The sequence below is a fragment of the Lepeophtheirus salmonis genome, chromosome 1, assembly GCF_016086655.4.
Source record: "Lepeophtheirus salmonis chromosome 1, UVic_Lsal_1.4, whole genome shotgun sequence".
NCBI classification, from domain to species: Eukaryota; Metazoa; Arthropoda; class Copepoda; order Siphonostomatoida; family Caligidae; genus Lepeophtheirus; species Lepeophtheirus salmonis.
In genome coordinates this window covers 37,857,413-37,879,117 of record NC_052131.2, presented here as the reverse complement: position 1 = coordinate 37,879,117, position 21,705 = coordinate 37,857,413, and the positions used below count along the sequence as shown (strand labels likewise).

Below are 21,705 nucleotides of genomic sequence, written 5' to 3'. Positions count from 1 at the left end.
TATTTTGAAAAGCGTGATATTTTATTAGATATTGAATGTATTTTTTTAACCTATAAGAACATGTTATTTAGTATAAATTTATGTCGCAATTGTTCAATTATATAAAAATCTATAGCAATGTAAAAATGTTTCCAAAATTATTTTTTTTGAAAAAAAAAATCCATAATTAAATTTTAAACAGGCTACAACTCCAACTCATGCGGACGCAGGCTTAAGTCTTGAGTAGTTAGAGACAGTGTTGTAGCTACCCCCTTCAAAAGTGTATGAATCCCCACCAACATTATTATACAACATTAAATATTTTTTTAAATTAAATTTATTTATAACAATGTTGTTAATTTTTGGGTATAAGCACAATCCAAATGATGAAAGCTAGCAACATCCTTGGTTAGAAACATAGACACAGGGGCACGAACCCTTATTTCCAAAAGATTTTATATATATTTGAGGGATGTCCTCAGAAATAAAATATTAGATCCGTATAAAAATTTAATCTTGAGTTTTTACAGGTGAAGAAATTTGCATTTTGATGAAAATTTGATACAAAGTATATTGTAACTCAAAGGAATGATCAGCAAGTATAATTTGAAATGGAATTTTTTTAAGTGAGGGAGGAGAAGGCGAGAGTTAGAAATATGGTATTGATTAATAAAGGCCCTAGTTAACATCAGCTACCTGTTGTACAATAAAATAACTTACTGCTATAATGAGGAACACCTTTTATATTTAAAATATCATTAGTACTGGTGAAATACTCAAATTATGTTCAAGTTCATACATATTTATTTTATAATGTATTTTTTTATTAATAAATTACACCAAAGATAGGTAAGAATGCTTACTTGAGAGAGATAATTTTACTCCACGAAGACCTATTAAATTATTAAAAGAAGAAACACTGAGCGCACGAAACAATCGTTTTCGGTTTTCTATTCACTAGAGGGTCAAATCAACGAGGGAATGCAACCCCACCTTATAAGATCTGGATGAATTTTGACACACAAGCTCAAATTCATGAGTAAATTAAGTGTGCCAAATTTCAGAACATAATTCTGAGTCGTTTCTGAGGATTCCAAATATGAAGTCAAAATGAGAATATTTAAATTTCTTATAATCTCAATTTTGATTTACAAAAAAAAAAAAAATCTGAAAGACACTAGCAAGTACTTGTTGAAAAATAAAATAAAATTGCCCAACTATTCTGAATATTAATTTTTGGCAACATGTTAAATATAAATAGGAGTATCACTGTCCCAGGGTTGAATCTCAAAGTTATGTTACTTTTCTTCGGAAATTTGATCAATTTTAGTTATGTTTTTATATCTTAAACTTATTTTATGATTTATATAACTGAAAACCCTAGATTTTTTCGTTACATCAACCACTGCTTAATCTATACTAAGTCATGGAAATGTATCATTTAGCCAAACCATTTATTTGGTTTTTTTTAAATTTTATTACAAAAATAATTATACAATGATCGAAGTTTTTGATCTTTAATTTTTCAAGGTTCGTTGGTCTTAGATTCGTTAAAAAAAGATTTAACTATAATTTCTTCCTTTGCCTACTTCATCCAACTAGGGAATGCATATGAAATGTGCATAAACAGAAGACCTAAAGATAAAAAAGTAGTGAAATCATTAAAATAAGAGTATTGCTGTGATGGATAAAATTGAAAACTTTATTTAAATGTGTAGTAAACAAATAAAAATAATTTTTATAAAAATTTACCCTTTTAGAGTGAAATAAAATAAATATATTTCGTTGGGTTACAATTTTTTTTTTCTTCAAATAAAAAATGTGAATTAAATTTGTATGAAGAAGGAACATTTATGAAACTTTTGAAATTTAACAACATAATTTGGAAATTGAAACTTCTGAATCTTTTACAAATAGATAATGCCCATAAAAAATCATTTTCAAATGGCGATAGAGGTAAAAAAAACGGCCTTTAAAGACTGAAACTTTACTAATACAACTTTTTCATTAAAATGCAACACAAGATCGAATTATCAAGTCCCCCCTAAAAATTGAAGAACCTAGTACACACACTAAAGTAAAAATTTAAACGAAGTTGACCATTGACCTTGTATATGACCTTATAACTGTAATTTATTAATTTAAAATACTATATATTTTTTTTAATTCATAAAAACGCATTAATGATTACGAAATTTGCGAGTTTATTCTTATGACTTTATAAATAGATTAAAAAATACACATTCAGGGGTGAAAAAGTAATTTCCGGTATAGGGTGAATTTGTTTTGGGCGGAAGATTTTAGTATTTTTTAACCAAAATACAACCAAGATATGAAATCACCCAAAAAGTTGGGCTAAAATTTAATTTGCTCATTTTCATATATTTACCACTCTTCCGAATTACAGTCAAATGGAATTACCCATATGTTAATAAATAAGAAATCCCTTCTCTACAATAAATTTACAACTCCGTCTTTGGTTGGAGATCAATTCCAATTCATCACTCATCCGTAGTACAATCTTGGTTGACACTTTTGATTCCATTATGTTACTGATCTTAAATTGAATAAATATCTTTCAAAACCAGCAACTGTGCAAATAACTTTTTTGCAAATTCGTCGATTTTAAATCTGATTGAAAATCGGTTCCCCAAACTACAGTTAAAAAAATATTTTACGACGTTCACCCAAAAACATTAAAATCTGGAGATCTATATTTTTTTATCAATTGTATAAATCAATTTTCCCTTACTATTTTTACGGTCTGATTCCTCTGATTTGTTATGTCGATATCTGTTGTTGTTAAATTGTGAAGATCTATTTTTTGGAGGAAATGTTGGTAGCTCATCGTAATGAAAAGACTAAATGATAATTATAATTTGTTTATGTAAAAAGGACGGCGGAAACAGAATAGTAAAAAATAATCACTAAACCTTTTCATAGTAATGGAAAAAATAAACATTAATTAACAGTCCACGTTTTGCTGCCCTATCCTGTACTTAAAAAAAAACAAGATAGGTCATATGGTCTAATTGAAACCAGGCAAAAATGTTATCAAAATTTTTATTTTCCAAAAAATAAAGCCCCTTTCTCAAAAAAAATAATATATATATGCATTCGCCCCCGTTGTTAGAGTGAAAGAAGATTTGAAGATAGAAAACAGAGTAATTCTTATATCTCATCACTTTATAGGGGCGTCTGCAGGGGTCTGAGCTGGAGGGGATGTAGCTCCTCCCCCCCCCAAAAAAAAAAAAAAAAAATAATAAAGGGATTTTGTTTATTAGTAGAATTTTTTTTTTTCGTGATTCGGTCAAGTTATGGAACCGAGCAAAAAGTTTAATATTTTCACAAAAAATTGAGCTTTTTGTGAAATGACATGGATTTTTCAAATTTTTGGAATTTTTTTCCAAAAAAATCCAAAAAACAAGCCCTCCACTAAATGTAATACTACGGACGTCCCTGCTTGATATATATATATATATATCAATGAACTGATAATTGTTCTTATTTCCGTTATCTCACAGCTGCTCTCCTCTCAAACATACCGAAAATGTGCATATAATTTACATCTCTAGCAATGACATCACATCAAAAACTCAACGTGACACGAATATGGTATGATTTTTGTAGTAATATAAGGAGCCGTAGTAAAAAATTACAATTACAACTTACAATAACATTACGAGTAAGTTTACTAGACTGGAGTAGCAAGTATTATAAGACAGGCGTGCTTTTTGTTATTTTTGTTTTGTTTATAGCCCACACTTGAAAACGGAGATGTTGTCGTTCCTTAGTAAAAAGAAAGAGAAGCTGAGGAGAAGGACGGTGTCTTCAACGAATACAACTTATTATATTTATAATACTAATAATCACTTTTTCACTTCTTGTGTTTATATACATATTCAAACTCTCTTATTATTATTAATTATATACATCCGTGCTTCTCAACGATAGAACAGAGTCGTAATTACATGTTCCCCATCTCCATAATTACTTTTTGATAGTGAAGGGATGTAACATAATTAGTAACTAATTAAAAGGACTGTATTTCATTTCTGAGGGTTTGTTCTTCACGTGCGTGTTCTTCCATTATTTTTCAACAACATTTGATTAGCATACGATCCATAAGCGGTTTAATGATTTGTACGAGTGTTATCAACCAAAAAGAAGTTTTAAAACATCCTAAGAGGTAAGGATATTTACATATTAGATTAAAGTCCTTGTTCATTGTTTCCAAACCAGGGACTTCTATGGAGATAGAATATAAATAATATATAAAGGTTTCGTTGAGAATATTTTATATTTTTTTCTAAAGATATTAAGGAATACAATTGTGCTTCTTGGACATGAAATGTGTTGCTCAAATTTTTGGAATATGTTAAAATAAAATAATTTTTTATAAGTTTTATAATTTATTGCAATTGGTATGAGAGTTCACACAATAAGCATTCCAATATTTTACAAATGTGTTGTGATGAATTATAGGCTTTGTTTTCAAATTTGAGAGATGATTTAAGATGCCTCAAAATGTTAAGTAGACATAAAAACCTTTGTTTTGACTGTGGGACATAATTTAACCACTATATGGTCTTTCAAATAAAACTTGCCAATATCTAAATATTTCTTTTTGAGGGTGAATTTTTGATACTTTAATTGCAATATATGGTTCCCCCAAAGGATTAATTAGAATCATTGTTTGATAAAAATGGATAACAATTCAAGAAAAAACACAAATCTAATACAATACTGGCTTTTGTGTTCGGGATCAACATTCATACAGTTTATTTTCTTCCTAACGTAATTCACCCAGACTAGAATGATTTGAAAAAGTTATTCTATTTGAAGCAAAGGGCACTTATATAATACTTCAAGTATTATATAAAAAAACTATATGGTTCCTAGTAGATAGTTTTGGTAATGGTTATCTCGCCTTGTATACGTCCGATCAGTTTACGCCTGAGGGCTTTAGAAAGATTATATTTTTACAAGAAAACCTTCCTAGATAGTAGATACATTTCACAAATAAATTTGAGTCAATTATAGGCTTTGAATGTCTTAAGATACCCAAGAGATTTAGCTATTGTTTAAAGTCTTTATTTGATTTAAGAAACGGCTATTATCTCTAAGATGGTCTTTGAAGTAAAACCTATCAATTTTTCATTCTAGTATTGTCGCGATCAATTTTAATTGCTTTGTGTGCAATTAGCGGCGCCTCGCAAGGGTATCTAAGACTAATTTCTTTTTTTGAAATTGACGATGATTTGTCAAGGAATTCAAATATTATCCATACTCAATTTTGAGATGAAGTTATGGTGTGTATGGAAATAAATAGAAAAAAAGGACTAGGAACATATGACACTGATGTTGTAGTAAAGCTCTTTAGTTCTTTAAATTATAAAACTAGTCAGATTTTATTAACCCGAAAAAATATTCACCGTAATATTCCACATTCGATTAGTTCGAAAGTTGCTTAGTGTTTTCTTTGAAATGCTTAGACAATGCATGGCAATCAATAGAAGTAGTAAGGATGCAGGTGAGGCTTTATTTTAGAGGCAAGATTCTATAAAGTATTTATTGGGGATACAGTCAGTTGTACTCATGCGTTGAATTAGTGAGAAGCGTGTGTCTGGCAACAAGAATAAATATGACAAAAAAAAAAAAATGAAATAGAACAAATTGAAATTTAGCACCTAGTTTTTTTCGGTTCAATTTATGAAAATCAGTTAATTCCTTCAATTTCTAATATATGTATAAAAAAAACACACAATTTTTTCAGTTCATTTTATAATTTGAAAAATCTTTGAACACAAATAAATCTACCAATAATTATCCTAAAAAGCTAAAACTAGTTCCATCAGATTTTAATCTGGTGCAGTTTGTTCATATCAAATAATTGGAAAAGAGCCCCTTCAGCCCCTCCCCCTCCCTCGTGTCACTTTCCCAAAATAGGTCTTCCATGTGTTCATCTTTACTTTATCAGCCCTTCAAATCATATTTACAAAAGTAAAAAAAAATTTTTGATTGCGGGAATTTTTTTTAAAGTACTATTAGACCAGAAATTTAAAATCATATTTTTTGCGTTCAACGCTCAAAAAAATAAACCTGTATCGTGTATTCAACGCATGTTCCATGGAAAGACGTTCAAATTTTTAGTTCGGTTCACAAGCCTGGTGTCACTAATATTAAAGTAGGAGACTAGAAACAAAGGCACAGAGAGTGCGTCTAGGCCTGTCTTGTCACTAAGAGTCAACATGGTTATTGAGAATTTAAAATATCATTACTATACAACCTTTTGTTTTGGAGTTGCATGAACTTATTCATGTATTTTCAAGGGACGGGACATATAGGGAACATCATTTTACACCCCTCTAGTAATGGTGTTCATAGAGATTATCCTCTCAAATTTCTCGCATAGATTTATTATTAGAGGGTCTATCAAGTACAGCAAACTTTACATATTTAATATAATCATATACGTAAAAACAACACCCATTTTAGCGCTAAAATAATTCTATATGCTCTTTATCTTTGACCAAGCAAAATTAGGGACTAATAGCTTTTTCACGGGTAATCTGTGATTGGATTTTTCTCCAATGGATGTGTTGAGAACCCAAAATAATCTCACCTAAACTGAAATCTTGAATTTGAAATTTTCCAATAAAATGTATTTATTTATGGATATACAATCCTTTATTTTCTATTCTTTGTTAAACTAGTGTAAACATTCCAAAGTCTTTTTAAATGATGTAAATTGAAATTAGTTCTATATGTAATGTGCAAATATTTAAATTTTGGTATAGTTTTGATCGAAACCATTAAATATATTTGTTTTGTTTTTTGTAATGATCTAGACTAGGGTTTCTAATTTTTTGGGAAATTATTATTGATCGAGAAAAATAATGGTATATCGTTCGTAAATAACAAATACGGCAAAATTTAAGTATTTATTTTTATAATTTTAGGCCAGTTTTACCAACATCTTCTAAATAATCATATTATTCATTTCATTTGGTGATATTCATTAATAGTACGTGGGTTGGTTTTTTTTAGAGCCTTGTGGGTTCTAACTTTTTGAATTCCGTAACTTGATTCGATCCACAACAATATTTTATTGTTCTGCCAGTAAAGTTTCATCATTCGAAATATGATGGTGCTTTGTGGGGCATAATTTATTTTTGTTGCGCATTCTGCCTCATTTGCTCAGTCGTAAAGAGTTTATGCCGAGTGAATCCTTATTTAATATGCATTCAACGTTTAATTTAATGTATTTTTATATAATTAAATGAAGCTTATAATATGGAAAAATTTAATTGCAGGATTTCCTGTAGGTGTAGAACCCTGGGAAAATGGGATGCGCGGAGAAATATTCAAATCAAAACCAAAGCAACTAGATTAAACTTTAAAACATATTTTTATGCATTTTAGTTTAGGGTAATAATGTCACTCATAATTTTATAATATCCCTAGATTCTACTCTAAAAATACTAAGAATCAACACTGAAATCCTAAGAACATAATACTATTTTTACAATATATTAATACAATTTGACACTCAACTTGAATGAATTATATTTAGTAATGTAAATCGTGTTTATTTTTAGTGGGACTGTTTTTTTTGTTTTTTTGTTTTTTTGAGTTGTAATCTGAAGAATGAATTTTCTATTCTTTGGTTGCTGTCATTAGTATTAAAATCTTGAGTAGTGAACTTTCGTTCTACTACGTTCAATTATTTTTAAAACCTGATAGAACCTTCGTGTGTCCTTATAAAAGACGGAGAGTGACCTTGAGGATTTGTTGCAGAGTTATTAATTTAAGTCCTTGTTAGACTGTGAGTAGAATTGAGGATCGACATTGGTGTATTGTCACAGGTGATTGTAGCTAATATAATGAAAGGTTATGACACCTAAGCTTATACCCTCCTAAACATTCTTTAAATTGTCAGGATTATCATTACTTTTTTGACATGCCCATAATACACACAATTTTCATCACTAGTTATATTTTAAAATCTTCTTCACCTACAATATCACCTTCTGAGGTATGCATGATATCATTTTCTTGATATGTTTGAAGCCTATTTTTGTATCGTTGATGAACATTGTCCTGTTCAAGTTTCGTTATTAAGTCTATATTAAGCCTACAGTTTGATTATATTCCACTTTTCTTTCTAATATATTGTTTCGTCGTTGTTAAAATTAGACAAAACGAGGAGGAGTTAAGTACTGCTAAACGAGTAGTCAACTCTTAAGACTTTAAATCAACACAGTTTGAAAATATAATGAAAGGTGTCAGGAAAAAATGCAACGGAAAATATGTCAAAGAAAAAATGGTTGTGGAAAAAATGACAAATTTTTTTTTAACTGATATAATACCTACAGCGATTCCAATGGAAAAAGTGCTAATCACTTAACTCTCCGTTATCAATTATAATAACTAATATCGTTAGACATGATTGATTATTCCTATTCCACAAGACTATGATTAGCAGACAAGCCTTTACATAATGCTAGGCAAGAGCAGCGATTTCCACTTTGTTATGATCCAGGATGTGTCAAAAGAAGAGGTTGTTGGCTACGGGGTGACAAACCACTGAGAGGATTTAGGCAGGTTGTCAAAAATCCACTAGTTGGAGAGTGTGAGGAAAACTGTAAAAGCTCTTCATAAACCTTCTTTCTTGTCCAAAGAGAACGAAACTGATGTAATTACTTAAAGGACTTCAATTTTCCAAGTTGTTAATCTTGGACTGTTAATTTATACTTCTAATGTATGAAGTCAAGTCATGGTAACCATAATAAATTACTTATAGGCTCTTTCAATGAATTTGTATGTGTATTTTTCTAGTATGATACAATGACATTTGTATTTCTCCGGCCATTTTTCCTAAATTCATAATTAATATAATCAAACTAAAGTAATATATAGTTGTTGCATGTATAAAATCCCAAGATCTCTACATATTGATAAAAATCATCCCTAACGTAACGTCAATATCCAAAAATCTTGGAATAAGTACCAAGGAGTGGTATTTTTAGTCTAGGGTATTCTTTACTGAGAGGGGGAGATTAGATCTTATTTAAACCTGTTACATCTTTGGGGTGTTCATCAATCTCAACATTCTTAATTTACCATACTTCCTATATTTAATTTAATATCCAATCTATTGATTTAGAAACATCCTTTACTGTCTTCAAATTGTAATACTTTGTAGTTCCAACTCCTATTTTAGATAATAAATTAACATATAAAATATTATAGTAGGGATTACTGGGGTAGTATGTGCATCTGAGTAATATGAAAACTCTAATGTACACTTTACAATTCATTCTAGAGTTACTTTCTTTTGAAATGTGACTGTGAATGGTATCAACTTTCAGCCAGATTGCATTCAAGCTAATTGTACTACCCATGTGAAAAAGTATGCATTGATTATTTTTTACTTTTTTCACAGATTTTTAAGTTTTTTTTATAGAAGTCTGTTAGTAGATAAAATTAATTTTGTAGACAATAATGAAATAGTGGACATAGAATACAATACACCATGGAAAATGTTGTAGTATTAATATTTAGTTTCTAAGATGACCCATTTTTTGGTAACATTGTGAAATATATAAAATGGCTGTGTGAGTAATATGAGACACACTGATTGGGTAATATTGCCGATGGCTTTGTGGATATTTCTGATATTGTCATTAGGCTTACAAGTCCTCAATTTATTGGAGTTGCATCCAAAGCTTGCAGAACGTGTAATTTTGGCATAGATTTGTTAAACTTTACAAAATAGGAGGTGTAGCCTAAATGAAGTCTAACAAGCACTTTTCCCCACATTACATATGCTATCTACCATGCATGCTTTCAAAACATTGTTTGTCCTAAGGGACATAGTTGTTGCATATGATTCTATAAATATCAGTTAACAAGTTGACCACTTTTTTACCAATATATGTTATATGAGTGAATTCTTTTTCTAAAAAAGTAGTTGAAGAAAACAATATTAAATTTCATAGATTAAATGAGTTATATCATTTTTAAATTGTTACAAAAAAAGACTTCTTCTATAACAAATAAGAATGACCAACTCCGGTTATCATATTCATCGTTGGTGTAGAATAATACAGAGTGGGGACCCACAACTTGCAGTAACATTTAATTGAAATTTTATTCCCCTTATTTTTCATAAAGTGTTTTATTATGCAACCAAACGACATTTAAAACTTAAATATAGAAGTTTTTTTATTCCCATGTCCCTAAATGGAAAATTGTCCAAGCAACAACAAAATAGGCAATAGGTTTGTGATTTTCTTGGGGCCGGTGTCAGTGCCAAGAAAGCAGCAGAGATTGTTAGCATCTCCATATGGACTGCCTAAAACATCAACAAGTCAATTACAGCTCCATAAAGTAAAAAAGAACTGAAATTTCTGGAGCAACAATATTGCTATCTTCTAGCATGCCTCCATGGTGTTCTCCTCCACCCCTGACCATGACCTTCTGGAATTTGAAATTTAGACCTTTTTGGCGAAGAATGTGTGCCGCATCTCTCAAGCAAATTTGGATTCACTCTGAGCTACCAACGTAACAACGTAGTACGTCTTGGACACGTATTTTATTGTCTTTTTGCAGGCCTGTCGAGGCTGTTATTGCATGTAAAGGAAGGCATATTGAGTAAAAAAAATTATTTATAGTGTTTAAGGATGTGACAAATTATTTTTCAGAGTTATTTTCTTGATTTTGTATTAGTCATGTTTTTCGTAATTTATTTATGATAATGCAAGTTTTGGATATGTGTCCTGTAATACGGGGGAAAAACCCCATAGAATCTCCCTAATAAGTAATTAATAAATTTTTAATAACACATAAATTAATAAAGTAATGCCCCTAAAAAAAAAGAATACAAAAAGTATATGATAAATTCAAAATTGACATGGAAGGTGGAGAAAAAAACTGATACACAAGATATTACAATGGTATTTCAGTCTTTGGGATAGATAAACACAATAGGGAATTAACAAAAATTAAAATCAGTGTTTATCAAGCTATGTGTCATGCACGTCCCAAATAATTCCAAAGACGTTTCATATATGTACATATATGCTGCCATTATCTGTTAATAAACACGACCAAAAATTGATTTCAATGGTGTATTCCATGACCGGCTTTGTTTATTTCATTAGTAAATCGCTCTGAGTCTTAAGCTCTATAAATATGTTGCTCGTCTACACAAAAGGAAGCCAGAATGGCTTTTTTTCTTCTTAAAAATGAGTTTGGATTACAGTTGGATTCTTTAACAAATTATATTCGTCAATATCTATTAAAAAAATATTCTTCAATTGGGTTTGGTGCAAATTGCGCTTAAAAGCCAAAATCGATCGTCACAATAAAATAATTATAAATTGATATATTTTATTTAAAAGACATCATCGGAGCAAATATAAGTCTCTTAAATCTCACAAAGGTATTACACTTTAGTTTAAATCCTTGCGTATCTTAATCCATCCCAAAAAGTTGTATTAAAATCCTTTAATTGACTCAACAATGTCTATGAAAATCTGTATGTTAAAAAAATAAAGCAGAATTTGATCAAGATTCTTTTGATGTTGATGCACGACATGTATTATTCTTCAAATTCACGCAGTACATATCTTACAATTATTGTCATTCAACATTTTAAATCTAGATGAATGTAGTGTGATCACGAATCTTTAATGATTTTTTTATATATACAATTTTTGTTTATGATCTTATAGAATTTTTATCTTTTTTCTAGTCTTGAGCCAAGTTTTAAATATGTTTATATTTGTATGACAATAAATCTTTCTTCTGCAAAACTTTACGTTTATTTCAAAAATGAAATGGTATATTCAAAGGAAATATAATTTTATGGTTAAAAAACAAAACTTATATCATTAAAGGATATGATTGGAAAAAAACAGCACCTAAATAATTTTTTTGTAAGAAATTTTAATGGAAATTGCTAAGGTTTTGTGCTGAAATATTAAAATATCGTTTTAAGAAAATATATCGAATCAAAATTTGTTAAGCTATGAACAGTTACTAACAATTATTGAATAATAATTCCACAGATGGAGGAATTCTTGACAAACTTTAAACTGGTTTCGTGCGTTTTTCTCTTTCTTTTTGGAAGAAAGTTTGTAATATATATTAACGTAATTACATTTTAAGTGTTGATTGGTTAAACTCAAGTTATATATTATGAAGAATTATTTACAATTATTGTATAATCATTCTATAGTTGGAAAAATTGTCTAACTGTCAAGTGGTCCATTAAAATCAGAGGACTTTGAGCTTTAAACTTCAACAAGATATAATTTGTTAATTAATTTAAAAAAAATTAATACAATACATTGATGAGTGTTAGAGCTCTCTCAATCATTAATGTAGCCGTCTTTAGCGGCAATGATGGCTTCCAGGTGGAGGCGAAAGGCCTGGCACCCGATGAAGATAAAGTCCTCTGTCACTAAGTCCCATTGCTGGCTGACAAGGGGTTTGAGGGCATCGGTGTTTTGATGACGGACGCTGCAGGTCTTTATCTCGACATACACCCAAAAGATGTAGTAGAGGGGGCTCGTATCAGGGTTATAGAGGGCCAAAAGTGTAAAAAAATAGTTTATAAGACTCATTCAAAAGAGTTTTGCAACGGAGGAGATGAGTTTCTTTAATTGTTGGTGTCAAAAGTGGCCTCTTTACCCTTACAAAGCTCTTTCCACCCACTTTTTTATAGTACTCTGGACATTAGGATGAGAAACTCCAAGATCTCTTGCATTTACCCTCATAGACTTGAGGAGATTGGCCCGGGCTGTTTCTTTGACTCTTTCCGTTTTCAGTTTGTTTATTTGAAATGACCATTCTTCCTCATCAACGTTTTGGACTTGCTAACGGTGTAGACGGTGGTTTTCGTGTAGCCCAACTACTTGGAGTGCGCAAGTGTAATTTTCTCGACTTGTACGTAAACTAGAAAGCTTATTTTTTAGGTAGCTAATTGTTTATGCTTTAATATATCAAAAATGAATTAGTTTCAATCACTTCATCTTAGTTAATTATTGAATTAGTAAGTGTGCAGATTTCAATGGATCATTTGGTATTACTAATTAGTTTTGGCTCTTTTTTATGCATCTTTTTTTTTAGAAAAGGTTGCAATATACAATAAAGTGTAATACATGCTAAGCAATGTAGTTTTTATAATTATATTATTGACCTTGACTGGGGTTTCCCACAAAATAAAGCAAAAAACAAATCTATATTCATATGGAACAAGACAATTTAGAAGCAGATAACATTTTTTTTAAAAACAAATCACAATTTCTCTCCAAATACATCCTTCAAAATGTTTTTTTTGAAATATGGAAGTTGTTTTTTCTTCGGATTGAATATTTTCATATAAAATATAATCACATATTTGAAATTAACATTATATTTTTCAGATAATATGCATTTTTTCATACTCCAATTTGGCTCAATTATATTAAAATGATAAAAAAATCATACTCATAAACTGATATGATGAAATAAAAATAATTAAAGATTTGTGATTAATAGACGCTCAAAACATGGTTTACGGTGACCTTTCTTGGGAAAATTATTAATTTTACTTTGTTTTGTGTAAAAATGGCACATTTAAAAAAAAAACTGGTATGAAATAAACAGAGAAAAATTGGATTCTACTATGATTACAATACAGCTCTTCATGATTCTTTGAGGATATTTTACCAGAAAAAATCCAACCTTTAAAAACCCTCCTTCATTAAGATCTCTTTTTTTTAGGTAAATAAGTACATATATGATGCAATCAGGGCTATGATTGCATGATAGGATCTGTGAGTGAGCCAGATTCGACAACAGCCAATTAGAGGATGGGAAAATTTGGCACAAAATTGACTGTTGAATAATTCTCTTTGAATCTTGTTACAAAGAATACATACTTTGCCCCAAATTGAGAAATCTTGATCTCCCATTTATGCTTAAAGTTAGACGTATATTCAGTAGCGGGGATGATGAGATACAACATGACTCCTGCAAATCGGTTCAACTGCTAATGTGGACGTCTTTTTGTATGTTTTAAACCTCCAATACTGATGAAAGGTAAAAATGAAAGGCAGAAAATCTTTATGAAATCTTTATTTCTTGAAAAATCCTTACATAGTCTAGTGATCAACTTCTCAAATATACTTTTATAATAAGATATGATACTTGACATATTTTTTTTGTATTGACCTTTCACTTTCATTATCACTTTCTCAAATTATTTAAGTACATTTTTACACATGGATAGATAAAAGTAATAGCGTGAATTTTTAAAGTTTGTTGTTAATTGAAATAAGGACTATAAAAACATTTTTTATGGACTTTATTGCTAAAATTGAATTTCTTCATAATCGTAAAAATACCTCATATTTTTTTAAAAGTGGAAGTATGTATAGGACATTTGTAGGCATGAAAATTCATGCTCGACTATATATGTACATATATATATATACTTCAATTATTATTATACTGTGTCTTTCAAATGGTTCATACATTTTTGTAAGAGTGCCACATTTAGGGATCCCATTCTTTATTATCCATATGTCGTATACAGCTTGTTATTTTGTACAAGTTGTAATTGGTATACACGGTACAAGTTACAATAAAAAAAACGAGATAAATAAATTATATCTATCAATTGATTAAAATTCTGTTAGATGCTATAGATATATGTATGTAAATCATACGTAATATTTGAGTTCATTGATGTATTACTCATTGATAAGTGCTCCATGACACATTATCATCTTCAAGTGTTATCAGTTCCATCACTCATAATAAGTGTAGTAAAAATAAATATATTTTGTCAATAGATGTCGTTAGTAATGTGTATCTCGCGTGGTATAAGTGTGATCAGTTTACCCTAACTTTGATTAAAAAAATAAGATTTCATATAAAAATAATTATTTAAAAGAGTTTTGTAATTGTTTTGATTCAGTATTCTTTGAGCACGTCAAAAATGGGCACTTCAAAGAGAAAATGTGCCACATTTATGGTTATTCTTAGATAAAGGTTAATCACAAGGCAGGTGGCTGAAGATGTTAATAGTGTTTATGGTTTTGATACTGCAAAAAGCTGAAAAATGAATAGCTAGATACTAAATTTATAAAAATGACTTCTCTAATTGTAATCTTTGATGTTGTCAGAAGCAGACATAACCTAATGAAATCTGCATCGTTTGGTAAAGATAGTTCTATTAGATATCTTTTACATCCGGAGGCATCTCTAAGATTTAGGACAGGACCTGACGGAATGTCAAAATTTGGGAACAGTTACATCCCTAAATAAAATCAACTCTATTCCAACAATTCTCGCAATTCATTCTGTAAATAAATTAGTTATTCGTTAAGTAACAAATTAAACAGTTTCCTTGTACATGTTGGTATGGTTTAATCTAAAATACATGTGTTTTTTACTTCCCTCAGTGAGATGCTGTTTTTATGCAAAATATTGCAATTAAATCAAAACGATATTTATTTCAATTTATCAAAAAAAACAAAAAACAATTAAACTCATATCTCTTGAATTACAATATTAAAATTAAAATTTAGTGTAATATACTCACTTAAATTGCCTGGGATTACATATGTATGTAGATAGAATTAGTTTGTTGTTAATTAAAACAGCCATTCCCAACCTTTCTGGTGCCGTGACCCCTTCATCACATTTACCAAGTTGCGGTGACGCCCATGAAACAATATAAGTTGAGTTGATCCTCTTTCTCTACATTTTCGGAGCTAACTAGTGACGGTGTTATTAGTTTTTGGTTGCCAGAAGCTATTTGACAGCAATCGAGTCAGGTTTCTTGGCTTTGGCGAGTCTGAGAACCACCAAATATGAAGTATCAATTGCTACCATATTTTCGTATTGGTATTTACCGCCAAAATCCAGTTTTTTTCTTTACTTTACCAGCTATGTTCTTAAAATACTGGATATCTGTGTGCATAAAGTTAAGATGTTCATCATCCAACTGAGGTTTCATTTTGATTGGCTTCATCAATTCGGTTGACATAATTTCTTTTCGAATAACACTTTGTGGCTTTTTAATTGCTAACTCAACAAAAGGGTGATTCAAAACAAGCAATTTTTGGATTGTAGAAATAAAAAATATTCTATTATGGTCAAAACTTTATTATGAACCGGAAAAACAATCCTTTACAATTGTTTCTAGAGAATAATCCCCTTCATATGTTGGCTGCAACTGGCCTTTAAATGGTCCATTCTTTCGCGCCAATTTTCGATTACGCGTTCGAGCATTGTGACCGGAATCTCACGAATAACTCGCTCAATATTTGCTTCCAATGCTTCAATCGTAGCTGTTTTATCCACATAAACATTTGCTTTTACGTAACCCCATAGAAAAAAAGTCTAAAGGTGTGATATCACACGATCTTGGTGGCCAATTCACCGGGCCAAAACGTGAAATTAATTGCTTTCCGAAATGATGTCCCAATAAGTCCATTGTTACGCGCGGTATGTGGCAAGTGGCACCGTCTTGTTGGAACCAAATATCGTGGAGTCTATTACGACAAGCCAAGTTGTTGAGAGCGGTGGCGAATAGATTCTTCACGATCTTCGGCTACACTCTCGTCTACGACCGCAATAGTTTCTACGCTGCGAGCTGTACGTGGCCTACCAGACGACGCGACATCCCATCAAGTTGCAGCCCCTTCAAAGTTTTCGATTATTCTGCGAATTGTGGATTCTGAAGGTCGATTATGTGGACCATAAGTTGGGCGTAATTTTGGAAAAACTTCTTTCACAGAACGCTGATTTTCATAGTACAATTGATCAATTTGTATACGTTGTTGTGGCGTATATCTTTCCATGAAGAATTGTAAAACAATTGAGTAAAAATGACGTATGAATTTGACAGAACTCGTGCGCGCCTGTCAAAAACCCCAACTGGAAAAAACCGCTCGTTTTGAATCACCCTTTATGAAAGTAATTCCGTACTTTAAAAATTCCTCACTATATATTTTTTTCCTTCTTTGTGTCTCTCGATTTATTATAGGCAATCTGAAATTTTACGATGTATAATTTATTTTTGTTGGCTATTGTGATTAGAGAATATTGATATTAAAACGAAAATACAACATATGGACATTCTGTAACATACAATAACTATTTAAAACGTCTTAGGTGACCCCTTACAAATTATCAGGCAACCACAGTTAGGCTTGCCACTTAAAGGTTGGGAAGCACTGGATTAAATGGTAAATAGAAAAAACAGGGGTGGTGTATCCCAAGAGCACAGCCCACGATGTCTACAACCGCTGAAAGAAGGAGGGACAAGTAAGAGAAAAACCCACAAGTACTGGAGTGATAAGAAATGCTCTCCAAGATTCCTCGTAGTCCTGAACGCTCTGTGAACATATTTCCTGTAACTTTGGAAAATGTTCTTTCCAAAAAGTGCCAAGTAAGCTGTGCAACAGTCTCCAGGCCCATAAACACTTAACTGAGGATGAATCCATATCTTCTCTACAAAATACATATCTTTAGAGACAAAATGAAAGCCAAATGGGTTGCTCATAGAAGAAAATTGCTGAATAATTGAAGTCCCATGGTAATTGAATAATCTTTTATTCGTACGAAAACAATCCATTGGTTCTCATCCGAATAAAAGATAATTAGATCATTTATAGATAAGATATGGCTTCATCCTGAGGCAGTGTTTATAGGCCTAGAGACTGTTGCACCGACCGTTTCATACCTACAAAAATTCTGGGAGTGCATATTTAATCACTCTGGTAAATGTAGGTTTTTTTATATATCCCCTCCTCCTTCGGTTGTAGACGTCGTAGACAATGCTCTTTAGATATCCAAGCATCTTCTTGATGTACGCTGGATTGTGTATCTAAGGGTTTCCTCTATCGTAAATACTTGTTTTGAATTAAAAGTTGCACAAATAACATAAAGAGAACGCTCTACATCGCACTTTAAAATTGAATTAGGCTAGTTAAATACTTTCCGTATGGTTTAGGATGTATTTAAATATGGTTCGAACTTACCTGAACGAACCTCTATATATACTTTATAGCCCTTCAATATTTGAAATAAACAATGTTTGTAAGTGTCGAGTCTTTTATTCGAATCTGAACCTATACTCGGAGTTTTAATTGGTCTTTAGTTTCAGTTTATTTAGACTGATATTTGACTAAACCATAAGTATTGGGTGGCGTGTGAATTTTATCATTATCAGAGATCAAGAAAATTTTGAGTTTGTTTAAATACATAAAACAGGGAATTTTAATTTAGTTATACATATAAATTGATGTTTTCACAACGATATTCGTCTTCTTTAAGATGTAAATATTAAATTTATGTATGATAAAAATTTACATTATTTTCTTCCACGAATATTTAAATTATTTAATTCAAACAAAGGGAATATTTGGTAAAGAGTTTGTGAGATAATTAAATTGTAGATTCTTAGAAAAAGATACTCATAATATTATAATGATTAGTTTATGTGAAACAGTATTACTCATAAATTTATTGCTGCTTAATAATAATTAATTGTTTGAGCGTATATTTTAGATTGCAATTTTCTTTTTCCTTCTACTTCTTTTCCCTAAAGATCTTTCAAGATCTAAAAGCTTCAATCCCATTTATCAAAAATTGATTTTTTTTTTTGACATTAAAAGTATTTTTATGCTCATTACATCACATATTTAACATTTTTCATAGCAAGGTCTAATATAATTCCACAAAAATAAAATTAATGAAAGTAAAGTAGTGTTATAACGCTTATACGAGTAAAAAGAAATTTATGTTTCTCATCAAAAGATTTTTCTTTTTTTTTTTACTACAAGAGATAAGTTTTTATTATTTTATTATGAACAGGGTATACCCAGATAATTGAATTTCGGACTAGATAAGAATAGTATATTTTAACACTAAAACAGCCGTGTTCTGTGATGTCAAAATAATATTCTCAGCGATTCCTGTTGGTAATTTCTATCATCTCGTTATTTATGTAGTCGTATAATGGACTTCTTCAAGGCCTCTACAGACGAATAATACTTGTTACAGGCGGCCCCTCCCCCAGAGATAGAAAGCGCATGGGTTCATGTTCAGGCTGTTTGCAGGCCAAAAATCCGGGCTTCAATAGTTGGGGGCATTTTGTGGCCTATAAATCCTCAATTTTGCCCTTGTTGGAAGTTGTAATTTATTTCTTAGGATACACCATCCATGAAATGACAGGGTGGTCAGATTTTTATCGATTGATTTTTCGAGCCCTCCCACGAGCTTGGGGGATCGTTTTTGTCAGCTCTTACCTTGTGATGTTTTCTGTGGGGTTTCCTCTTGGTGTCAAATTCATAACAAATCTCGTAAACTGTCTTTTTCGAGTACTTGAAACGCTTAATAATCTTATCTGGAGTGAATACCGTGCGACGCAATTCGCATTTAACGGGTTCTCTGGTCTTCTTCATCTCTAACTGTCTACTAATTTTTTTTATTTACTATCATCACAAGTAGCTATTCGGAACTAAAGTACTTTTTATCACACAACCTATTAAAACCGAGATATAAGGCTTTCAATTGCTCCCAGTTTATCTGGTCCAACCTGAAGATTAAAAAAGATAATTTTCAATTCATCTATTCACTGATGTTGGCAAAAATCTGTTCCAGCTTGCTCCTAAACTTTTAACTACTGTTTTTGATGAAGTTCAGGTCCCGGATGGCTCAAGTGTCAACTACGGCTACCTAGAACTGGTACTTACGCCTGAATATAATGCCCCTGAGGCTGACCTTCAAACGCCTTAATAGGGTGTAGTCCATTGATGTAACATCAGGTGAGTGGGGAGCCCTACAATACTTTGGCAAGAAGCCAGGAGCTTCCTCCATCATCATCTCTTGCTTGACTTTGTAGGTGCGACATCTGGTGCCATACTGCTGCCGCCATCAGACATATTAGTAGGTCTTTCTGGCCTGAGGAAGATCCATTTATCAAATAATTAATGTGGGTGGCTGAATCTAATCCCTCGCCTGGTTCAAAGAAGACGATATTGCAATTTGGTCAATCCATCCAACCTTTCCTTCTTTCTCCTCAATCGCATTTTGGACAGCCTCATCTGGCCTTACGGAACGGGGCATAACCTTCTCAGAAGTCTTAAAAGTTTCCCTCTCTATTTGTCATTTGTCCATCATTCTGCCTGGAAACACCAGTCACGGATGATTTTTGTCGATGTCTTGCCTTAGTGAAAAGGCCAAATATAGCTCTCCTTCGCTCCATCTGAGTCGTCCGATTAATGTTTCCCATGATGATAATCAGGAGGAATTGCTTTGTCACTCTGTTTTATTAATATTTTCTAGATTTCAATAGATTTACTGATTGGCTAATGGCAATTTTAAGTGTATTGTCTTAAACCAACACAACTGTAAAACTTTACTTGTTGTTACATATGATACAATAACCATCTCAGAACAAACTGATACAAAGACAACTTTTCTTATTTGTGTGTCAACTGTCATTCTTTAGTGTAGTGAAGCCTTGTTACTAAATGCTACTGCAAGGTTTGGATTCTCACTTTGTTCATATTTCCTTCTTCTTAGGTCAGCTTACAGCTAATTGAATAAAACATTAATATAGTCAATCTGCTTTTCTTCAAGACATTCTTTAAATTGTCAGGTTTTCCACGTCGATTTTCTGTATCTTTTTTTATAGCATACTTACAGATCATATTTTATACAACTCTACTCATTAGAAATAGCGATGGATTATAAATACCTTTGTGACAGCAGTGCTCGCACACGTAAACATTTTATTAAGTTAATTGACTCAATCGACCAGGATTTTTTCTTAGAATTTGAAAATCGACTCAACATTTAGTAACTAATACCGAACCAAGTCTATAATTGTTCGAGTCCGCACAACACTAATATAATATACATAATGTGCATCTATTTGTTTTCGTTCATCATTCTGTTAAAGGGGGAGGGTACAAGGAGTGTGATGTTGTGATGGATATTTGTATGTGATGCTCATCAGTTATGACCATCTACAAAAGGAACTATGTACTAAACATTAACTATGTATAAAGATGCATCACTAAGTAATGAAAAAAAAGCTTTTAAGAAAGGGAAAATGATAAGACATTCATGCAATAACTTATATACAGGAAGAGAGTTAAAATGTGGCTAGATATTTTAAGTACTTCAATTAAGAATATGGTATTATGCTCATGAAGGAGTAGAGAAGATATATCTGGACAAAGCTCTTTTCCAACAGCATCACAAAAGCTATCAGAGGACCAGAAAAATTCGTTATACTGCCAGTCCAAGTTGAGTCTCAAATTCTTGCTCACAAGTCAAGTCCTTGCATATTTTTATCAAGTCTAATTCAAGTCCTTAAAAAATATGTAATGCTTTACTCCCTTCCAAACTACTTTAGAATAAAAATTAATACGGTCTTTGGAGTCCTAATCGAGTTGCAAGTCTTAGTGGTTGAATCCATGTCAAGTCTTTGATTGATTAATACAAATTGAGTCTTGATTCCTATTCCTCGCTTTTATTTACATAACCAAAGTAAATGACCTTTGAACTTGATGCTAATTCGTTCTGGAAGGAGAGTCGAGAAGCGACACAGTCGTATTTTGACACTTTCTATTAAAAATAACTGAAAGAAAACGAATGAATCCGTTGTCATCCATGAAGTTTTTTTATATCTACATTGGCTTTAAGCCC

General features: G+C 31.3%; 1 protein-coding gene across 2 annotated transcripts in view; it reads left to right on the top strand.

The window, feature by feature from the left end:
- Positions 1-3,767: 3,767 nt before the first annotated feature.
- LOC121118420 (protein singed wings 2) overlaps positions 3,768-21,705 on the top strand; it is a 73,125-nt gene continuing 55,187 nt past the window's right edge. Inside the window, exon 1 of one of the 2 annotated variants that reach the window (XM_040713013.2) lies at positions 3,768-4,168. The gene's annotated coding sequence lies outside the window, so the exon portion shown is untranslated. The remainder of the gene's footprint in view (positions 4,169-21,705) is intronic. The other variant, XM_040713005.2, reaches the window with a different exon arrangement.